We start from the raw sequence: 16900 nt of genomic DNA, 5'->3' as shown, positions 1-16900 counted from the left end.
TTGGCTTCTATGACGTTTATTCCAGAATATGATATAATTACGATAATAACGCTCGTTTTCAAATAAATGTGGGTAAGTTATGATTGTTAATTTATGTAGATTGGATTTATATAATTTTATTACATGAAAAAAAAAAGTTTTGGAATCCTTTAAAAACTAGGGAAAAAAATATACAATTAAGTGAAGAAGTCTTTATCAAGCTGCGCATGCACCTCTGGGGGCCAATCATCAGACCACAGCTTCCTAACCAGTATGCCAGCTATTAGCTGGAGGATTAAATCACTGTGGGTATGTTTGCGCTGGGGTGATTGACAACCCCTACTAGCCCAATAGCGCAAGCAGGGAGCGACATTGCACAAGCAAACAATTGAGCAATGTTAAATTCTGTGATTCAGGGCAGACAGGTTCACGTGAGAGAATACTGTCCGTCCGGCAGTTGATAAATGCCGGCCTTTAGTAGTTAATTATAAAATATACAAATATTATGGAGTCAGCTACAGCGGTTCATTTTAAAGGGACATTCCACATGGATACATTTCAGTTTTCAATATATGTATTTTTGTAATATATATGTATTAGCAAGATTGTTTCTAGTAAAAGCTATAGCTGTTTCTAAACAGTATTTAAGTATGCACCGTGCACCAGCATTTTAATCGCAGAGAGTTTTAAGTTCAGAGAGACTAAGACACTTGTAACATCTGGTTATGACTTAATTTGTTAATTGCTGACATGATATAAGCCCCACTGGGGCTCTGAGCAGCAGCATGATTTAAAATGCTGGTGCACTGAGAATATTTAGCTATACTTCACATGCACGTGCAGAGAAAAATTTTAGCACTAAAACAGTAATAACTTTTATCAGAAGCATTTTTGCCAATACATGTATATTGCAAATATATTTATATTCAAAGATGTAATTCATCTATGTGCATTTAAATTTTGACCGGACTGTCCCTTTAATTTAGTAAGTGGCTACCATATAACTACGTTAGTAGTCCAATAAGCATATCAATATCTCATTATGGCTGCCATATAACTAAGCTACAGTCTAATAAGAAGCTGTCATGTTGTAACAATTCATTAGGGCAATTTTACATTTGAAAAACGCATCTTACTATATGTAAACACTCTTCTACACTTGCTTATAATAAACCACCTTTATTACTTATTGAGAAAACTACCCCAGAATTCAATAATTACCCTGACCTTAAACATGACTATTATCTTCTCTAACACACACCCTTTAGATTGTAAGACTGAGAGCATGTCTACCCAAAATGTACCTTATATAAAAGTGCATTTACCAATGATTATTATTAGCTACAACTCAAAGTTAAATCCCCAAATAAAGGGTCAATCAAAATCCTTTAGAAAAACTTATCTAGTTATTTTCTACAAAAAAAATCACCATTAAAATATATGGATATTTTTGGAGATAAATAATTTGATAAGTTTTTCTAAAGGTTTGTAATCTACCCCAAAATGTTTTAAGCATAGAAAAAAATAAAGAAATGTACCAGTGGAGGTGAACATATGTCATGTGGCCTCTGGGCTTCTAGAATACTGCTCTGTTTAATTTAGCTGAATTCACAAGAGGCCTATTGCATCCTCTTTGACCCCACTAGTAAAACTACATGTCCCAGCATGTCATGCGCAAATAGCAAATATTAAAGAAGCAACGTGAATATAAGACTAGAAGCATGTGGTGGAGCAGACAGATATATATGAAAGCTATACATGGTATGATCAAGGTTGGGGCCTAAGGCTCAACTTTTGGGTGGATGCCACCTAGCACTCCAGCTCTATCACTTATAGCTTGTCAAGTATTTTTATGGAGCACAACTGGCAACACTATCTGTACATTGTAAGATAGGTTTAGAAATTGCGGTCTGTACAGTGTGAGTGAGGTTTGGTAATCACGGTCTGGGCAGTGTGAGTAAGGTTTGTAAATCATGGTCTATAAAGTGTGAGTAAGGTTTGGAAATCATGGTCTGTACAGTATGAGTAAGGTTTGGAAATCACGTTCTGCACAGTGTGAGTGAGGTTTGGAAATCGATGTCTGTACAATGTGAGTAAGGTTTGGAAATCACGGTCTGTACAGTGTGAGTTAGGTTTGGAAATCATGGTCTGTACAATGTTAGTGAGGTTTGGAAATTGAGCTCTGCACAATGTGAGTTAGGTTTGGAAATCGATGTCTGTACAATGTGAGTAAGGTTTGGAAATCACGGTCTCTACAGTGTGAGTAAGGTTTGGAAATCATGGTCTGTACAATGTGAGTGAGGTTTGGAAATTGAGCTCTGCACAATGTGAGTTAGGTTTGGAAATCACGGTCTGAATAGTGAGAGTTAGGTTTGGAAATTGCGTTCTGTGCAGTGTGAGTTAGGCTTTGAAATCGCGGTCTGTTAAATCGAGGTTTGGAAATCAAGCTCTGAACAGTGTGAGATTTGGAAATCGAGGTTTGTACATTGTAAGTTAGGTTTGGAAATTGCGGTCTGTACAATGTGAGTTAGATTTGGAAATCGAGGTTTATACATTATAAGTTAGGTTTGAAAATTGTGATCTGTACAGTGTAAGTTAGATTTAGAAATCACAGTATGTTCAGTGAGTTTTTGAAAACTAATTTTTACAGTGTTTTTTTTTTTAAAAAAAGTGGTGTATACAGTGAGTTCTGCAACTTTGGACTATCTTTAAAACCTTTTCACTTAGTGATTCCATGATTGACATTGTGAGAACTATTCAAATGCCGTTATAGAAGATGAGACAAGTTACGGCCACTTCATTCTTATCCCGCACTGTTCTCCTGGATTTTAAATTAATATTTTGCCAAAACAGAAAACAAGGTTTTCTTAATCAATTAAATTTTTTTTAAACTATAATCGATCAAACATACCCAGTATAACCATGATGCCCATATACAAATGTCAGTTGTTTAAAACGTATCATAAAGACCATAATATCCAACACAGACTCAGACTTCATAAACCTCTTTACCCTATTTGTTATTTTAGTTCTAAGTGTGGTTGTGGGAAAATAGAGATCAAATTTCATGTGTGTAAAGGACCAGTCAACACAGTAGATTTGCATAATTTTTTTTCTGATAATTTTAAAAGTTATGTCTTTTTCCACTCCCCCTGTACCATGTGACAGCCATCAGCCAATCACAAATGCATACACGTAACATGTGACAGCCATCAGCCATTCAGAAATGCATACACACTTATTCTTGTACATGCTCAGTGGGAGCTGGTGACTCAAAAAGTTTAAATATAAAAAGTCTGTGCACATTTTGTTAATGGAAGTAAATTGGATAGTTGTTTAAAATGGCATGCTCTCTCTGAATAATGAAAGTTTAGTTTTGATTGAGTGTCCCTTTAGCTTGGAAAAACAGTCTGTTCCCAAAAAAAGTCAGAAACATTGGAATTGATCCCAAACAATTACAAAATAAGTTTACTCTCCACATCGAATTTTGCGTATCGAAGAACATTTTAAAATGTCTTCAATTTTTTTTTTGTAATATGGATGTTCCTGTTCTAGGTGCATGTTGTCAAGTCAAATAACTGTTGTTATTGTGAATAAGTATAAACGGTAAGAACAGTTGTAAAATGAGGGTTGCCTACACAAGCAATTAAATAATTTGTGCATGGAAAATATCTTATAAATTTCAAGAGAACTATTCATCTGTTAAAAGCAATTTTAGAAAAATAATAACATTTAAAATATACAATTGTGTCTATTCATCAACACAGTGCTTATTGGATACATTGATTAAAGTAATAAAAGGATATAGTCCTTTAAATCATGTTAGTTCTCCAGAGATCATTTTCACAGATGACCTCAAAAGAAATAAGAGAAAGGCATAGTGAAGCTCTTTATAACCAGTATATATTGCAGCTTGAAAGAATCTTACTCACATGAATGAGAGCTATATCTGAGCTCTCAGTTTTTAATGTGTGGTTACTCAATCCCTCTGCCTAATGGATACTGTGGCAACAAGATATTTCCAAAAGATATTTATTACAATATTAAAACAAGGACATGCAACACAACATACATGGACTCACACACAAACTACACTGGCTCTGGATGTGAGAAACGCTATATTATATTCAGCGTTCTCACTGGTCTTGGAGTCCTGTGATGTAATACTCCTTCTTTGTCTCCAACATACGTTTCTCCGATAATCTTGTCTTTTTCAAGGAGTATCCCTGGATTTCAGTCATGTCCTTTTATCTTCTTTCTTATTGGTTATTCTGAATTATCTCCATAGTCTCTATTTTTTAAAAGGCAAGGCTAATACTTATACTAAATATGATCATTTATATAATGACAATTCAAAACTTTATGTATTTATTTTACAAGCTACATCTTATACAATATATTCATTTTATAAGTATCATCTATACATTATATCCATAATTGTATAAAAAGGGCATATTTCTATAAATACAATATTCTTATATATCATTAATTTGCATTCTTATCTAATACATTTCCTCATATTCTAATAATTTCTATACTCCTTTATGCATAAAATGAAATGAAAACTGCTGCTTAAAAAAGTTGGTTTTAAAAATCTAGTTTAAAAAATCCTATTTCAGGAATCGAACTCAGGATGAAAAGTCACAGGCATAAAACATATCCATTAACCCACACTTTGGTTTACTAATACTAATCCTTTCATACTCTTAAAGGGCCATAATACCCAAATGTTTAAACACTTGAAAGTGATGCAGTATAACAGTAAAAAGCTGACTAGAAAATATCACCTGAACATCTCTATGTAAAAAAGAAAGATACTTTACCTCAAAAGTTTCTCAGTAACCACATCCCATTGTAAAGGACTTCTATGCAGCAAATCAGTATGTCTGTCCCGGGACAGCGGAAGGAGCGAGCTTTCGTGCACACTCATCTTATTTCCCTATTCGGTGTAATGAAGTTTACAATGAAATCTCATAAGAGTTAAGTGAAATCTCATGAGATAACAGTAAAAGAGTTCATGACCTCAGCACTGTTGATGCTGATTGGCTGCTGTTCATTTCTTCATTTTTTTAATTATTTTTTTACCTGCAGTTGGGTTGCAGCTGAGTATAACTTTTTACACAGAACTTACTCTACTGAGCTGAGGAGATTGTGAGGTAAAATATCTTCCTTTTTTACATAGAGATGCTTAGGTGATATTTTCCTGACAGCTTTTTACAGTTATACTGCATCAGTTTCAAGTGATTTAGCATATGAGTATTATGTCCCTTTAAGTTCAGAATTCCAAAACAGCTTAATAAATTTATATAATTTTAAAAATCTTCATAATTTAAAATTTTAGACTTAAATTAATTATAATAAAAAATAAATAAAAATAATTACAAAATAATTAAATACGTATAAATTATATGAATCTTGAAAAAAAAATGATTAGTTTGGAAAAAGCCAAGATTATCAGAGAAAAGTACGTTGGAGACACGGAAGAATTATTACATTACAAGGGGCGGGACTTTGCTTTGCAATCACATCCCACTGACTCCAAGACCAGTGAGAACGCTGAATATCATACAGCCTTTCTCACATCCAGAGCCAATGTAGTTTGTGCGTGAGTCCATGTATGTCCTTGTTTCAATATTGTAATAAATATCTTTTGGAAAGATAGGGTTGCCGCAGTATCCTTTAAGCAGAGGGATTGAGTAACCATACATTATAAACTGAGAGCTCAGATATAGCTCTCATTTATGTGAGTAAGATTCATTCAAGCTACAATATATAATGGTTATACAGGGCTTTACTATGCATTTTTCTTAATCCTTTCAAGGTCATCTACGAAAAGAATCTCTGTAGATCCCATATGATTGGACTATATCCTTACTTTAATTAATACATTCTATAAGCACAGAGTTGAAGTATAGACACAATTGTATTTTTTATTCTATATTGTTATTTTGTTCGATTTTTCAGTTTTGTGACACATTGCTTTCTGATAAATATCTCAAAATGTAATCTGATATTCTGATTTAAAGATTTGTGTAGGAGAAAGAACTTCAGCAACAAATTTTCCACAACTATTATTGAAAATAATCTTCAAAGCAGTGCTAAACAGATTAAAAATAAACACAATAAATAAATAAAATAAAATGAAAATCAGGCGTAAAGACGTAGAACAATGATTAAGGACATAACAGTGTAACTTGCTGTCTTTAAGTTAGGCACTTACTCCAAGGGAATCTATCTCTTTAGACATCAGGTGTGCATGAGAGGAGGCGATTTGACCACATTAATGGAGAGGTCATAGAAGACACAGCTAAAATTTAGTAGCTATTAGAGAAGGAAGGCTATCCAATATCTAAAGCACAACAAAATGAAAAAGTAACAATCCTCTCAACTGTTACATATTGCTTAAAGGGACAGTAAAGTAAAAAAAAAAACTTAATGTGACATAATGCTTATATTCTAAATCATTTGAAAGTGATTCAGTATAATTGTAAAAAGCTAACAAGAAAATATCAAGATATTTTACCTAAAACCCCCCATTAGTGCTGAGATCATGCTTTGCTTTACTGTGATCTCATGAAATTTTACTTAAATCTCGTGAGATTTCATAGTACACTTCCTTAAACTGAATAGGGAAATAACATGACTGTGTCTGCACATGCCAGATGTATGTTCCATTGCAGGTCCCAGGACTAGCATCCTGATTGTCTACTAAAAATCCCATTAAAATATAATGTAGCAGAAAAATAGTGTTCGTATCGGATGATGTAAACACTATTAGTAAAAATTAAATGCTGCGATTGTCGATGCGATCATGTTTTTTAAAGGGCAGGATCAGGTATTGGGCTAGGCATGCCCCCAGACCAATCTTTATCTTCATTAAAGGGGGAAGCTGCAGGATGCCTTATATGTTAGGACATTCCATGCCGTCCTAACGGCGTTACAGTCCATCACTGTTAGATTGTCATGGAATGTCCTAAAAGAGTGAGAGAGATATGCATGCTCTTAAGCTCCTATAAGCTTACCTAGGTTTACTCATTAAAATACATTTTTTTTAATAAAATAAGTAACTTAGAAAGTTTTTTAAAATTTTCTGCTCTGGGCATTTTTTGTCTCTATAAATTTCAGTGTAATTGGCCTAGATAAAAAAAAACTGTACTCAGAAAAACAAAAACAAAAAAAAATGCAGCAGCATTGAAACTCAGAGATCCCACACCGTGAGATCAACTCCATTATACGCAATAAAATCTCATGTATTTTACAACTGTTCACTTCTCGCCGCATAGAATAAGCTCCACTGTTAAGGATGCCAGCATCACAAAAAGGCCTTCATAACCTTACAGAACAAACTAATGAAAATATACAGTCTTTATAAAAATACTATCATTATGCTATAACATATGAACAAAGAAACATCTTGAAAAATTAAAAACAATCGGAGCTTGATAATTTGGCCCCATAATCTCAACTTGACAACTTGGCACCTAACAAGTGTTTAATAATTCTATAATAAAATATAATGGCAGCTAATGGAATTGCCATCATCTATTTATGCTATCAAGCTAGCGTTTTTAGATTCCAGTTTGATTTGAAAGCATAAAACACTTCATATAAAAATGCAGACAGCTGAAGACAAAGGCATTAAAATCAGATCATTGTTGTGTAATGTTTGTGTGTGTTGCAGTGTGTGTAGACCTCCCAATTGTCTGGAATCTTGTGGCTTTTTCACAGGTTGGGAGGTCGGCCCCTTCTAAAGCTACTCCTGCAAGTGTCAATAGTTTATAAGGGCTGCCAAGCTGTGCATACATCATACTCCAACTTCACCAACCCACGTCACACTCACAGCCCCTACCACCACTAAACACCAGTGGGTAACTGTTCACAAAGTCTTTCAGACCTGTCACAGAAAGCCTCCAGGAAATATTGGGAGGTATGGTATGCGTGTGTTGTGGTGTGTGTGTATACTGTGGTGGAGTGTGGACATGCATGTGTGTTGTTGTGTATGTGTATGTGCATTTATTTATTTTTTTACTTTTTTTCTCATTTGGTTTCCCAGCCCATTTACCTATTTCAGTAAATCTGAATCACACAGGATCCTTCTAAGCAAATTATCTTTTTCTTTATGACTATGAAATTATGCTGTGCAGTGTAGAGTATATATACAAATGCAGACTAGTTACACCTATACAGCAACATTGCATGTGGTTGACCAGCACAAGGCAAGTTAGAATTATTTAGAGTGCTTACTGACAAATCGTTTAGCATTTTTATGCTAAGGTTAATTTTCCATTTAAAAATGAATAAGGTGGCGGAGTCTAGCCATGCTGGAAGATGGCTGCTTGCTAGAAGGGCTCCCATCTCCAACACCGGCAAATTGCACTTAAAGCTGGCATGAATCCCCAAATTCCCTTTCCCTAACCATCTATTCAACACTAGAAGCATCCTGCCTTTTTGGGAGACTGTCTGAGAGACTAACTACTCTCTTTCTATTAGTACATAGAGAGGCCTACTAACGCCACGGCCTGGAAGCCTGCCAGTTCACCAAGATCGCCTCACCCTCTGAAACCGCCAACATCGATCCCGGTACTGCACAACACAATCTGGGACTAGCTACAGCAAGAAACTTCCCCTCGTGGGTTACAAGGAACACGCTGCGGACCGCGATCTGGGGCCTACTAGGAGCCATTGAAAGTTACAGTACTTACCCCTCTGCAGTGCATACGCACATTCTATCTCCAGCCACAAGCTAACCGCATGGTATTTTCCCAGCATACATACCGGAGGCCTACACACAGAACCCTGCTAAAATAATCTCCAAACATCTGTCTTTAAGGGAAGCAGACGGGTTACTCACTTCCTTCAGGGACATAGGCATTAACAGTGGCGTCACTAGGGTTGGTGTCACCCGGTGAGGTAAGTTATGGTGTCACCCCCCCCCCCCAGAAAGCAGACACACAAAAACACAGGCACACACACACACACAAAAACACACACACAAAAACACTGAGACACACAAAAACTCAGACGCACACATACAAAATATGTAAACTGCACTGCATTAATTATAAAGCTCATGCCTAGAGCTGCTCCCTGGCTCAGCAGAGCATCAAATGAAAGATAAACAGAGCACTCTAAAATAAATCACTGAAGAAAAGGTATAGGCGCACAAACTATGAAAATTCTGCTCTCTGACTCTGTTCCAAGTCTGTCAGTGCACAGCCCCGGGCCGCGTGCCTACCGCTTCTTTTGGCCAATCACCTCTGCACTCTGCCCACCCCCAGACCCCCGTCCGCCCTCCTACCTGTTCAGTGTGCACTTAGTGTACCGTAACCGTAAAGGTCTAGTGGGCATTATACGTGGCTCCTTCACTTTAGAGACAGTGTCAAACAGTCATGCGGTCAGGTGCCAGGCATCCCCTCACGATTTCCCAGTTCCCGTTTAGAGAGACAGCACAGCAGTGAGTGACTCCACTGCTCCACATGTCACTGAGCAGTGAGCACAGATAGGCAGGCAGGCAGGTTTAGGCTAGCAGAGCAACTTTGCAAGCCCCACGGCATGCCCACAACGTTCATAGAGAAATTGGGCAGGGGAGAAGCAAAGTACAAACAAGCAAAAGCAGCCGGGAAAACTATTTGTTGAAATTGCAGCACTGGCTTAAGGGGCAAAAAAATTGTGTGTCTACAACTTCCTCAGTCCCACCAATGTTCACAAATACCAGCCCCTCTAATAAAAAAAATCTATGCATCTCAACATTGTATTTCTTTGAATTTCAATCAAATAAAAAAAAAAAAAAAAATTTTTTTTGTGTCACCCCCTGGAGGGTGTCACCCGGGGTGGCCCGCACCCCCCGCACCCCCCTAGTGACGCCACTGGGCATTAAGAAATAGGAGATACAAATCTCCTCACCACGATCAGCAAGACCAACTGCTTACCAGGGCAGGGTCCCATATGAAAATGACAACAGTAACAATTCAGGTTAATAGATACATCAAAGGGCAGATTGAAAGCTGTTGAAAACAAAACCAAAAGGCTTCTCACGCTTCAGATTATAAAACATATTTTTTTTTAAACCACCATCTGGTATCTCTGCAGCCACCCAAAGCTTTATTCCCAAACATATACCCACAGTACTCGGGTAATGCCTTGCAAAAGGCAGAGTAAAGCAGACAAACCTCCTTCCTCAAAAACGCTTAATCACTACCTTAAGCCACCAGATGCCCAGGCAACTGCAAACGCAAAGGTTGTGGCAGATATGCAGGGGAACACAAATGCTCAAGCACATCTAGTAAACTCCGATCAAGGATCCTTTGTCACTAAAAAGACATTACCCATCTGTCATCTAAAGATGATATTAAAGAGGTTCTACACGAAATTAGAAATCTTTTTGGAGATCTCCGAAAAGGACTTGGGAGCTATGGACAAAAGAGTTACCTCCTTGGCCAGGGTGCCCTTATAACAGAGGTTCAAAATAATTCCTCTAGCATTCAAGAACAAGCTGCTAAGATAAATCTGCTCTCTGAGAAACTTGAGGACTTAGAGAACTGCTGCTGCCAAAATAATTTAAGAATAACGGGCGTCTCGGAATCTGTTTGTCCCCCGGCGATCGAGGGATATCTACAAGCCCTTTTTAGGGTAATAAAAGATAGCCCCTCGGCAGATGATATCCAGATAAAAAGAGCTCATAGGGCAGTAAGACCAAGACCCCCTCCTAAAGCCCCTCCAAGAGATATAATTGTTAAATTCCTCAAATACAAGGATAAGGAGGACCTTCTTCACTGTGCCAGAGCGAAGCACACCATACATCAAGTAGGCGAGGAGATTCAATTATTCACAGATCTCTCCATGATCACTCTCTAAAAGAGAAGGGATCTCTCTCACATCACCTCCACATTAAATGGTCACAAGATACAATACAGATGGGGCTTCCCAGTCTCGTTGATTGCTACTTCCAACAATAAAACCACTGTCTACAGACCAGGAGCTGAACCTAACACTTTCTACAAGGAACTCTCTCTGCCATCTGTTGCAGACAACATCACACAAAGTCGAGTGGAGAATCAATCCAACACAATGACTTTGAGTGACATCACCACAGTCATTGACTCTGAAAATGGCAGAACTTTTACTGTTTTCCTGAGGAATCTCCACTCCAGACAGCCTGTCTAATGACTTAAGTAGTCATCACTTAGAAGACAGAATTATGAGCACAGGACAGATCCTGAGGCGGCCCCTAATCACGACCCTCCGGACTGATATTCTCAACTCTCACAAGTGGGGAAATAGAGACCCCCACTACTGTATCCTTTAATTCAGTTAGAAAAGTTATGTTTTATATTTAATGAGTATCTGTTTTTAAGGTTATTTGTTATTATTGTTATATACTGAATGTTGTGTTTCCCGGGTCGGCTGGACTGGTCGGAAAGAACCATCCCACTTTCTCTAAAGCTAACTATTGTTTTTCAGGAATAGATACCTACCTGGACTGTAGAAGGGTTTAATGTTTATTGCACAATGTTTAATATTCAACAGTGCCTAAAAATTTGACATGCATTATGAGTTTCTTTCTTTTTTTTGCTCTTCTAATGAATATTGCAGTCAAATGTGTTTATGTACTCTAGCTTTTTGAAGGCTTACTACACGTTTAACTCTCTCAATAACCCAACTGAACGACACCTTATTAACAAGTCAAGCCACAACATCACTCCTATGTCTTTTAACCCTTGTGGCAAAGCTGAGGAGGGACCCTCCAAACCAATATGCACTCCTCTTGCAATATTTATAAACACCTTGTAGGGGGTAAAGTTATTTCAATACCAGTAACCCCGTTAAGGTATCATATATAATTATCCCCCTCCTCACCACATCTAGGGACATGCGCCCAACACACCTTATATCTTATCCTCCTGTGCTAGCTGACAGATCAGATAATTGTTCCGTCGCATCCAAACGGGCGAGCCCATAGAAGGTAGAAATTAAATCAAATTTATCATGCACTCACCGACTATAATAATTTTCTAACGTGCCCCTGTTTATTTCATCCATTCCTAAGGATCGGTAATCTACGAATTTTACCCACTGCATGTCTTCTTTAATACTCACCTACAAATACCCCTACCCCTATCCCTCCATTCCACCCTCCTCCCCCTCATTCCCCTCCCCTCTTCTCCCATCATGCCATCTTGAACAAAGGAATTCAAGTACATAGGTCATAGTGCCGGTAGCGGAGATACTTCCCCTATTAGATTCTTATCTTAGTTTACCTACACCCATTTGAGTAGCACTAGTACTGTCCATTATACCTGTTACACTTGTAGACCAATTACAAAGGAATCCTAAGATATTTTAAACCTTTATACACTAGACACTACCTCTTGGTCTATTTCTCTTTCTCTTTCTGTGCTCTCTCTTTCTCTCTTCTTCCCCCTCTCACCCCCCCCTTTTTTACCCCTTCCTCCCCTCTCCCCTCCCTATAAAATGCCTCCCAGGTATAGCAGATTTCAGGAGCACTCCCTTCAAATGACCTCTATAAATGCAAAAGGCCTTAATAGTCCGGGCAAAAGATCTATAGCATTAAGAGAACTAAATAAGCTAAAAAGACAGATTATTTTGGTTCAGGAGACTCATTTTCAAAAGGGTAGAGAACCGAAATGGTACCTCCCGCAATACCCCATAGCTTGCTTCACATCAGGCCTCCCAAAAAAAGGAAGAGTGGGAATTCTGATTCACAAGTCCTTGCCATTCCAAATCACACACACAGTTAAAGACCCAGAGGGCTGTTATGTTCTTTTAGTGGGCCTTCTCTTTGGCCAACAACTCACTCTCCTAAATATATACGCCCCCAACCAGGCCCAGAGTGGCTTTTTTAAAAAAAATTACGAATCTACTGTTGGACCAGGCAAAAGGAATAACTTTCTTAGCCGGAGACTTTAATCTCTCGTTTGACCCAGTGGTAGATGCATCTAGAGGCTCCTCCAATGCACCTAAGTCGGTACTTAAGGCGGTGAGGTCTTCTCTAACCAGCCTCTCCTTGCAAGACGTGTGGAGAGTCCTACATCCAGGTGTGAAAGATTACACCTTTTACTCTTCTCCTCATAACAGTTATACGAGAATAGACCATATATATATATATATATATATATATATATATATACAGACTCCCACGGATTGTCTCTCACCAGTCAGTGTAACATAGGCAACATAACCTGGTCAAACCATGCCCCTATCACCTGCTCCATTCTCTGGCCAGACCTCCCAATAACCTTGCGTACAGGGAAACTTGATGACTCACTTCTAGATAACCCAGTTATTTTCAAAGAAGTAGAAAAAGACTTAGCCGAATACTTCCTAATTATCGAGAACTCCACTTCGTCAGCCTTGCATGAATGGGAAGCACATAAAACCGTGATATGGAGTATATTTATCAAACACAGAGCCAGGACAAACAAACAGTCCAGAGAGAAACACACCAGCCTTTTGGCTTAGATAGGTACTCTTGAGAATATGCATAAACAAGACCCTTCCAATATCACCACTAAACATAACCTGCTCAACACAGATTAGACCTTAAATGCTTCCTAACAGAAGTACACCAGTGCAACGCTCTTTATTTAAAACAATTCTTTTACGAGGGAGGGAATAAACCAGGGAAAATATTAGCTAGAAGCATTAGAAGGAAACAATTATCAGCTTACACTCACTCCCTGAGGACAAAAGAGGGTATTACTGTACAAGACAGCAAACAAATAGCATCCACCTTTCGGGAATACTACAACTCATTATACAATATAGACGACCACGTAGAACCTCCCCAGACACATGACACTACAACTACTCTTAGGGACAATACCGACAAATACTTTCGAGACCTGGACCTCCCCTCATTAGATGGGGAAGCGAAAGCCCACCTAGAGTCATCAATTATGTTAGAGGAACTGCATCAGGCTATCAAAGACAATCTGTCTGGAAAAAGCCCAGGGCCAGACGGTTATACCCCTAGGTATTATAAAAAATTCAAAGATATACTATCCCCACATCTGCTTAATCTTTTTAACAATTTGAGAGCTAATCCTACACTAACTAGGACCCTATTGGATGCACATATCACAGTGCTCCCCAAACCGGGTAAACCAGCCACATGTCCAAAGAATTTTAGACCAATCTCCCTGATAAACACTGACATGAAAATCCTGGACAAGGTTCTAGCTAATAGGCTAAATAGGGACCTACCTAATTTGATTTCCAAGGATCAAGCGGGCTTCATACCCGGCAGGGAAGCCTGAGACAACACTATCAAACTCTTACAGCTTATAAATCACGCCAAAATTACAGACACCCTACTGGTCCTTTTTGCGACTGACGCTGAAAAGGCCTTTGATAGGGTTAGATGGTCCTTCCTAAGTAGAGCAATGAAAGAAATGGGAATACTGGATCCCTTTTTGAACATGTGTATAGCCCTATACTACAACCCAAATGCCAGAATAAGAGTAAACGGTACCTCTCTGAATCGTTTAATATTAACGACGGAACCAGGCAGGGGTGTCCTCTGTCCCCCTTGCTTTTTTTTCCATCGAAATATTGGCTCAAAAAATCACACAAAATAAGGAGATCAAAGGCATAGTGATAGGAGATACCGAATATAAGCAGGCTCTTTATGCTGACGACGCCTTGTTTTCTCTTACGGATCTGGTGAACTCAATACCAGAGCTTCTCGTGGAACTAGACCATTGCCAATATAGGAAGAGATCTAATTTCCAATTAAATCTGATGAAATCCGAAATTTTAATTATAAACAACCACCCGACATACATACAATATTTGAGAAACAAATATATCCCTATAACCCAGCATCAATGGAAATATTTGGGGGTCTATCTAACTCCCTCTCTGCCAGATCTATTCAAATTTCATTTTATCACACTAAAAAATGAAAAAGCATGGGATTTATTGATCTGGAAAAACAAACAACTCTCATGGCTAGGCAGAATCGGGGTTCTAAAAACGAATGTCCTCCCGAGAATATTATACCTACTACAAACTTTACCTGTCCCACTACACATGGGCTACATCGACCAACTTCATAAAATATTCAACCAATACATTTGGACAGGCTCCAGACCTAGAATACCAAAAAAAAAACCCATGTATCTACCTAGAGACAGAGGGGGACTGGGGGTTCCCTTCTTGCAGGCCTATAAACATGCAATCACACTCCAACACATAGTCAAATGGGCTCATAACACCAACAGTAAAGCATGGCTTCAAATTGATAGACAAATCATTCGGCTAAATAATGTAGCAACATTGGCATGCACTGTGCCTCAAAAGAGACCCAAAAATATACATAAATATTTTGTCACATGGGATACACTTATGGCCACTAGCTCTCAAATCTCATCTAAACACGCCCCTCTCACTCCAATCGTTGAAAATGTGGAGCTCCCATTCCACTGGTTGGGATTCTCCATAGAAAAACACTATAGATTGAGAACGGGATCCATCCAATACTCCGTAGAGAACGGCGTAATGAAATCGCAAGCCGCCTTGAAGGAGTCCCATGGGGAGATTTTCTCCTCATAGCTCCATTACCACCAACTTCTACACTTCATCTCCCACCACAAAAACAAAAAAGACTTAGGTAGGGAAACCACAGTTTTTGAAAAGCTGTGCATCACGCCAATACCCCCTACACACCTTATATCCAAACTATACAAAATAATGATTTACCCAGACCCAACCTTCCTCCCGTCATACACCCATTCTTGGGGCAGAGAACTTAATCAAACTATTGAAGCAGAAACATGGCTTAAATCCTTTAAGTTAACTAAGGCTCCTCTGTCTCAGCGACAATCCAGGAAAATCACTTAAAACTCTTGTGTAGATGGTACCTAACCCCGGCACGACTGTGTAAGATATTCCCTGCGCTTAGCAGCTCCTGCTGGAGGGGCTGTGGAGGGGAGGGCTCTCTCCTTCATATCTGGTGGTCATGCTCAAAGCTGAGGGGTTCTGGGCAGATATCTTTAATGAAGTTTCTGATATTCTCTCTACTCAGATCACCTGTTCTCCAGAGTACCTCCTCTTTATCTCTCTGCCCAAGTTGAATGGCCTGGGAAAACAACCTCTGCTGTTGATCATGCTGACCGCAGCTAATTAACTCATCCCGAAATACTGGAAAACCCAAACGATCCTCTCGAAAGAGGAATGGAGATCGACGGTGTTGGACTTACTGACGCTTGAGAGATACCATTACCTAAAAACTCACAATGAAATGATGCTAGCAATTTGGAATAAAACAATTTAAAAAGCAACCTAAGGGAGATGGAGGAGGAAAACCTGTCTTGTCCTCCCCCTTCCACTTGTTCCTCCCCTTTTCCCACACCATGAATAAATCCCCCTTTTTTTTTCTCCCCCCTCTTAAATGTTCCTCTCTATACTTGCTCTCCTCTCTTCCTACTGTTTCTCCTACACCTGCTTTCGCTTTCTCTCCGTAGTAACTCTCACCTGTAGTAATAGTATCTCCAACTACAGCTAATGAACATAAGAATACTATTATTTAAACTAAAACTTCTCAAAACTCATATATTATCTGTATCAGTATTCCCCTAACACATTTTCATATCAACAGGGGAGACAACGATGAGTAATTATGCATAAACTCTGCTGAACTATGTAATTCATGTATCTCATTATACTCAGATTGTATTTGTATGTTAATCTTTTCTGACATGAAGAATGTACTATTGTCGTCTCTCTATTAAACACAATAAAGAACGATTTGAAAAAAAAAAAAAAGAATAGGAAAGAAGGAATAATGTTAGTACAAGTGTGACTAGTCACACAGGCATGCAATGAATCCCATGTGCAGATATAATGTGCCCAATGCACTTTGAGCCAGTGAAGTTGAGACACAGGTAGCATATGTACATAT

General features: G+C 38.5%; 1 protein-coding gene across 1 annotated transcript in view; it reads right to left on the bottom strand.

Moving 5' to 3' along the window:
• Positions 1-16900, bottom strand: part of DLG2 (discs large MAGUK scaffold protein 2) — a 2066337-nt gene that overhangs the window by 291837 nt on the left and 1757600 nt on the right.

This window comes from Bombina bombina, chromosome 3 (genome assembly GCF_027579735.1).
Source record: "Bombina bombina isolate aBomBom1 chromosome 3, aBomBom1.pri, whole genome shotgun sequence".
NCBI classification, from domain to species: domain Eukaryota; kingdom Metazoa; phylum Chordata; class Amphibia; order Anura; family Bombinatoridae; genus Bombina; species Bombina bombina.
This window is presented reverse-complemented; position numbering and strand designations above follow the sequence as displayed.